Source organism: Hordeum vulgare, chromosome 5H (genome assembly GCF_904849725.1).
Source record: "Hordeum vulgare subsp. vulgare chromosome 5H, MorexV3_pseudomolecules_assembly, whole genome shotgun sequence".
Classification (NCBI taxonomy): domain Eukaryota; kingdom Viridiplantae; phylum Streptophyta; class Magnoliopsida; order Poales; family Poaceae; genus Hordeum; species Hordeum vulgare.
The window spans coordinates 87,438,067-87,445,738 of NC_058522.1; positions in this window are offsets into that span (position 1 = coordinate 87,438,067).

The following is a 7,672-nucleotide window of genomic DNA, read 5'->3' on the forward strand; positions in this document are numbered from 1 at the left end:
ATCAGCATGGACCTTGATGATTGTGCAACCGTTGAGCATGTTTGAAGTAGAAAGTAAAGAACGAGAGAGTTGAATGAAAGATGATTCATTAGTCTTTATTGATGATAGCAATGGGGTATTTATACCCGAGCGGAAGTACACATGTTGCTTGGGAGTCAAGTAACTTGAAGTTACTTAAGGGCCAAGTTATTACATAGTTTCCTTGAGAGTCAAGGAAGTGCATGGTTGCTTGAGGACTAAGTAACCTATATAAGAATTAACTTAATCCTAATCAGCTTAATTAATAAGAAACTAATCTATTCTTAACACTCCCCCTTGTACAACGCCTCTTCTTGAGTATATGCATCATCTTCATAAATTCTTTGAATATTCTTGAAAGTCTCCTCCATAAACCCTGTGGGAAAAATATGAGGAGAATTGTGCAGATATGTTGCTAAAACTTCTTTAAACCCAGTGGAAAAAATAATGAGAAAATAATGCAACATATAATGATTATTGTCTCTTGATAACTCATATGAGAAAAACCTTTGAAGAAGGAGAAAACTCATTGGTGAGTTTAGAGAACAATTGATATGTCTTGAGTACTTCCTTTAAAAACCCCAATAGGGAAAATAGAAAGTATGACATATGATCTTTGATAAGATATTGCCTCATTAAAAACCATTATGAGAAACTTTTGAGAGAAAAACTCATAAGGGAAAAGAGTGCATTTGACATGCCATTGAAAACTCCTTTAAAACCAAGTAGGAAAAATATAAGGAGAAAATGATATGGCATATACAAACACTTGTGATTATATTGTCTCGTTAAAAACCTTTTATGAGAAACCATTAGGGAAAAACTCATCAAGGGAAAAAGAGTACAATATATGCAATCTGATGATTGTTAATAGGTTATAGTCTGGGAGATTACTCCCCCTAAACTTTGCAAATATGGAGGATGTCTCATACCAATGCCATTGACATGAACATGAGATTGTGTATAATCTGTTGGATTATCACAATATTTTGTTTGCAAATTATTTCCTCAACTTTCTATAATCCATGAGGATAAGTAATTTCTGAGCAATATGATTTATGATATTGCTCTTCATATAACCTGTAGGTATTGAGTAACACAAGTGGAAGTATCTTGATAAATCAAGTTATGTGATTCTGATGAATCTCAACCACATGATTTGGAGTGTGGTTAACCATTCTACTAAGTTATGCATATTTTGCAATGCCTTTAGATAAAGCAATTATGTTAGAATGATAATTGGAACCATTAAAATCCATTTATATGACTTCCATGTGAAGGCTGTTCCAGCAAATTCAGTCATTGATATGGCGTCATTGGGATCAAATAAAAAGCCAATATCATTACATCATATCATGGTCATGTCTTCTATTTCCTGATGGAAATATTCAAGATTTACTGTAATCTTCAGATATAAGATGATAGTACTTATATCAACCATATACCTTTTGTTTGAGGTTGCAGTACGAATAAAGATAGCAAATATAGTGTCAGGCCTGACGTTGTTTGCAAGTATATGAGTGCTTTGGCATTAGTGAGATATAGAACTCCAGGTCCTAGTATCACTTCATTATCACCTCTAGGTATGGATGGATTTGTACATTATCAAAGGTAGTATGACCATACATGTATTTTGTTGTTATGTTATATCCACACTGAACTTCTCGTATATGTTTTGGATATATATAGACTGATACGTATTCTTGATACAATGCTCAAGTTGTAAACTTAAACTAAATTTGGTTAAATCCAAATTTTCCGTCTTGAGATGATTTTGTGTATGTTTATGTCTTGTAGAGACATTGATGATGAAATCATCGATATACACTCAGGTGATGTAAGGAAATAAAATTTTGGGATTCCTTTATTAACACATGAATAATCATCATCCTTTGAGTAATCCTCCGAAGAAGGAACTCGCGTAGTCGGTAGTACCATATGATTCACGACTATTTCTAGTCATAGAGTGACTTATGGAGTTTTACACAATACATGTTGCGCTTTGTTTTTGGATTCGAAAATGAAGCCCTTCAGGGACTTTAATATAGATTTCCGAAATGAGTGACTCATATGAGTATGTAGTCACTGCATCCATTAACTGCATGGATAATATTATTTGTACTGCCAACGGTATTTATTATCGAAACATAGTTCCACTCATACCAAGAAGGTATGTTACATCGTAATCGATGTTGGGTCTCTGCGTGAACCCTTTTGCTACAAGCCTCACTTTTTCACCACCTCATTGACTTTGTCTATGAATGAGAAGATTTTAGTATTTCATATGGAAGATACTTATGAGGAGTAGGTATTACTGTGGTAAATACCACTCTTTGATTGTCGAGTGCTATTCTTCATTATTTGCTTCCTTTTATGTGAACCAATATGAGTACAAGAGGAACTCTACCATGGATTTTGGTTCAGGGACCAAAAGGTTTTAGCAATATTTAGAAGAAATATATGTCGACAAATGTAGACTTATGTTATATGATTCTAGAGGTATCGATGAAATTTGTGGAAATGTATTTATTCCTTTTAACTCCTTGTGATTTCCTACAACAATGGAGTCAAGGTGTTTCGATGTCCCGACACCATAACATTTGTGCACATTTATGTCGGGATTTGGATGATGAGCATCCAATGAGGTGTCTTTCAACTTGATGTTAAATTACATTTACTGGTTGAGGATTTGATTTCCTCTGTTTCCGCGGATGCATATGCGAGATTATATCTCATGTGGTCAGATTTCTCCCCCTCTTGCTCTCATTTGGGGAGAAGAGTGGTTTATCAGGTACCTCCACTCTTTCGGACACTTTACTACAGGAATATAAATTTGAGTGACACCTTTGTCATCAGTAAATGTATGTGGCAGATTTGCAATGTGTTGCAAATATGTGATTCTAAACTTCTTGTTTAGATTCTTGGAGTACGTGGATATAAGGACCGAATGTGAATAACATTTCTAATTTATTTCTTGGCATTCTCTATAGTACGTATCTCCCCCTAATGCCAGAAATGTCCTTATTGCTGATGCAATCAGCATACGGGCTATGAATAATTTTGATTGACGGATAAATTTTTATTCCTCACATAGATCCCTAATAATAATTTTTTTGTGAGAGCCCATTGATGTATGCTGGAGTGGTGATATTGGTATGTAACCAGAATATCGCAGATATGAAATACTTTGTTGATTTCCACGTAATTACTACAAGGAAAAGTAGTATGCTATGCAGTTGGTATGATTTATATCATATTTACGGTGTGTAATGTCGTATTGGTCTAGCATGAGGCTAGTAAATTACAATTCTATAAGTTTGGTCATATTATTAATTTCACTATCTTTGATAAGATATTGAACTAAACCATTCTGGGTATGTACATAAAGTATTATCTATAATCAGACATTGCTTGTGAAATGAGTTCAACGCAGTTGTCCATTCGAATGGATTTATCGCTTATTTAGGATAACTTGCTCTTACTATGAGAATTTGAGCAATTAATTTAGTTATATAATTCATGACTTTGTGTGATAAGAGACACACTTGAAATCATTTTATAAATGTTTTCATGAGTACCATGAAGTATCTATATAATACCACATAATGGTTGAGTAATCCACATATCTTCTGAATGTGTTCAAGGAAGAATTAGTGGCTCATTTAGAATTTTAAGGTGAGAGTGCCTTAAATTAATTTCCCCTATGTCACATGTGGTGCACATAAAATCTGATGATTTGAGAAATTTTGTAATTTGTTAAGTTGTGACCAATAGAATTGTCAATAGTTTTCTAATCATCTCCAAACCAGGATGGCTAAGGCTATTAAGCTTAATATTCAATTTATTAATACTTAGAAAATCGTTGTGTACGCAACAATATTTAGTATGAATTGATTCATACATTCAAAATTTATCAAATATAATGTCTAAGAAATAGGATATTGGACATCTATCACACTACATGTACTAGCACAAGTATAAGCTAATGTTATTATGGGAATAATCAGGAGATTACATGAAGTGTCCAATATTAGTGATTTTTTTTCATATATGCAAACATATCTTGGGTGCAAAGGAATTGACCAACCTTTTCTTGCACTAGATTTTTGGTTCTGCTTCTGAGGAAGATTTGAGAACAACCATTTACCAGAATTGTTTCGAGTTATAAGTTTGCAGTTTTTCAAATTTATCCCAATGACTTATTTGCCTTTTTAATAAATTTGTGGTGTGGTTTGACCATATGTTTGAGGGTTTGGTAATCATAGGTACGATGTTTAAATAACCACACATTTGACAAACTTGAGAGTTGTCGTTGATCGTTTGAAAACGATATATTCCCTATTTAGAAATAATTCCATCTTTGGTTGTATTTTAGCCTCCACTTTACTTTGAATACATCATGGTTCTATTTTTTTTTACCAATGACTTGATTATTATTCATAATACTAGCAAGAATTTAAAATAATGGAATAGCACCCGTTGGGTGAATCTGATGATTTTATGAAATTCCATGTTTCTTCATCATGAAGATGTAAAGTGTATTGAGAGCTTTTCAACTAGATCTTCGGATGAAAATATTTGATCATGAGATCTCAAGATAAAGTTGATTGAGTGACAAAAATGTGAGCTGCGATAGACTTGAGGTCTTGAGAAACGAATGAATGATTATTCACGATGTGCTCATGGCAGCATGTTTCTTTTAATGGAAATATTCAAGGTGAATAAATATTCGTCCATTATGTACTTAGTTTATCACCAAGTGAAGTTGGTGACATATAAAATGCATATGTGCATCAATAGAATATCCATGTGTTACATGAAATGATCATCGATTGTTTAAATTACTTCTTAGAGTAAAATAAAATATATGAATGAAATGATCTTGTTGAGCACAATCCGTCAAGGCGATCCTTGGTGAACATGGAGTGTAAACCTTCAATATAGTACATGCGATGAAATCGTTGCTAATGTTTTGGGCTTTATTTGTGATAAAAAGTGTGACTTTAGAGTCAGGGCCAAAAACATAGACTTTGCAATTTTAACATTGCTTTGTCACTATGAAAATAACAACCACAATGTGATGTGGATCTTCCAATAGTGTTTGAGACACTCGCTATAAATTATGGCATCCATCTTGGATGACACTATAATTAGAAATAGTGACGTAGGCTCCATTGCCATGCATTTTACGAATGTAGTAGAAGGTAATCACAGGTATATGCACATATTTTCATAGTTTCCTATGACATATTCAAGCAAAATGTGCAAGAACAATATTTACTATGAGAGTAAAATATTTTAGTGAACAACAACAATAAATGCTTTAGAGGAGCAAGTTCTTGTTTGGCTGATGCCTTATATGTGTAAACCTCAATTGATATAGAATAACACTTTGAAGATAATCATCAATATGGTGTAGATCTCGCAGTAATAGAAAACATAGTCTAACTTTTGTTAGTAGATGTTCATAATTCTATTACCTTATGTTATGCTATTTTTAAGAAAATCGGTATGAAGATAGTCGTATGTCAGAATGACATGATGTAGACCTCACAGTAATATTGGATAATCTGCAAGATTTTGCAGTAGATACCAATATTACCTTATGATATCTTGAGGTAGTCAAATATTAATTTTTGGAAGAGCATTTTGAAGGTAATCATCTTGTAAACACAGACAAGACGTAGACCTCATAGTAGTGATGAATAATCTGCGAACTGTGCAGTAGATGTCATCAATACCTTGTGATTCACAAATAAAAATTTGGGCTATGTACACATTAATATTTAGAAGAGCACGTTGAATATAGTCATCTTGCCAAAATGACAAAATGTAGATCTTACAGTAGTGATGGATATCTACAAAAATATGCAATAGATGCCATCAAATACCTTGTAATTCGCAAATAAACTTGGATGCCATCATATTAAGTATGAGAATATGTGATCCTTGTTTTGAATTACAATAAGATTTGCAAAAATTAAAATTAATTGCAAAAATAGTTCTTTTCGTAAAACGCATGTCTTAGGAAATGTTTGCGGCAAAGACATATATATTGTTTTAAATTCCGAAGGAATAAAGGCACGCAAAATATTCTTTTGCATTTAGTATTACTGTGGTAATACATATGGATGCAAACCTTAATAATTTACATATTTATGTAATTTCATTCACAAAGAGTATAACGATTAATCTGCAAAGTATTCTAAGCCTGAGGGCTCAATGGGGATATGTAAGGGATTGTCTTCCTTTGCGTGGATAAGAATCAAACTGATTCGTTTGGTTCGCCACCGGGGAGGATGTTGCCTCATGGCTGGCGCGAGGGCGCCGCGGTCAAGCGTGATCGAGAGGTCGGATCGTCGTGTTGGACTACGATCGCGTCTGAGGACGCACCACCGTGACTCGTGTCTTGTCTGTTGGAGCCGGCTGATGGCCATGAAGGGGCTGCGCGTCGGAGGATAGCGACGGGGCCGAGGGTCGCTGTGCGCTTCGGGGTGGAGGCCGCCGTTTCGTCGAGGCCGGTGTTACCTTCCGTTGTCGGGGTGTCTCGCATGGATCGAGGCCTCCTTACGCTGGACATCATTTTTGCAAGTAGAAGAAACGCCTTCGCGATGTGGATGAAGTGCAGTCGGCCTCTTCATGGATGATTTGATGAAGCGATTCTAGCATAAGGTAGAATGAATGAGATTTCTTTAATCACAAGAAGACAAACGGAATTAACATTGTGATGATTAATTTCCTGTACAAATGCATGCATGGACCATGGGTTGCCGCTGCCTGTCGCTGCATTGTTAGCCTGTTGCTGCTCTTGCCAAGGATGAAGTCGTTCATGGCTTTGCCAGATCGGACTGCCACTCTTAATCACAAGGAGACAACAGATTTGCATTTGCAACTGATTTCCTAATGCATGCATGCATGCCGTTCTGCCACAACCAGCCTTGCTGCAATCACTCCGCGAATCATGAAGCCGCCCGTGCCTTGATCCAGCCGACGGAGTACGCGCAGTACCGCACCAGTATGCCGCGGTCGCTACCGCTGCTTCGCCTTGCGTAGAAGTCGTTCGCCTTCGGCCATTATTGTTTGAATACCAGATGTTCAGACCTGTTGTGAAATCGCTCCACTCGAAAGCGTGCTGATAACGTGTTTGAAGTAGAAAGTAAAGAACGAGAGAGTTGAATGAAAGATGATTCATTAGTCTTTATTGATGATAGCAATGAGGTATTTATATCCGAACGAAAGTACACATGTTGCTTGGGAGTCAAGTAACTTGAAGTTACTTAAGGGCCAAGTTATTACATAGTTTCTTTGAGAGTCAAGGAAGTGCATGGTTGATTGAGGACTAAATAACCTATCTAAGAATTAACTTAATCCTAATCAGCTTAATTAATAAGAAACTAATCTATTCTTAACAGAGCACAATAATGGCAGCCCCTCATGTTGCCCCGCCTCCATGTGTGCACTAGCTTGACCAAGCGATCGAACGAGCAACGCTATCCGTTAAGCAAACTAGTACTATATATACATCTTTGTCGGCGACTGTGGTGGACATATTCCTACTTCTTTAGTTTTACTTTACTATCTTCATGCAGCTTTTCATATATTAGTTTTGCATCAAGTCAAACTTCATAAACTCTATTTAAATTTATATACAATT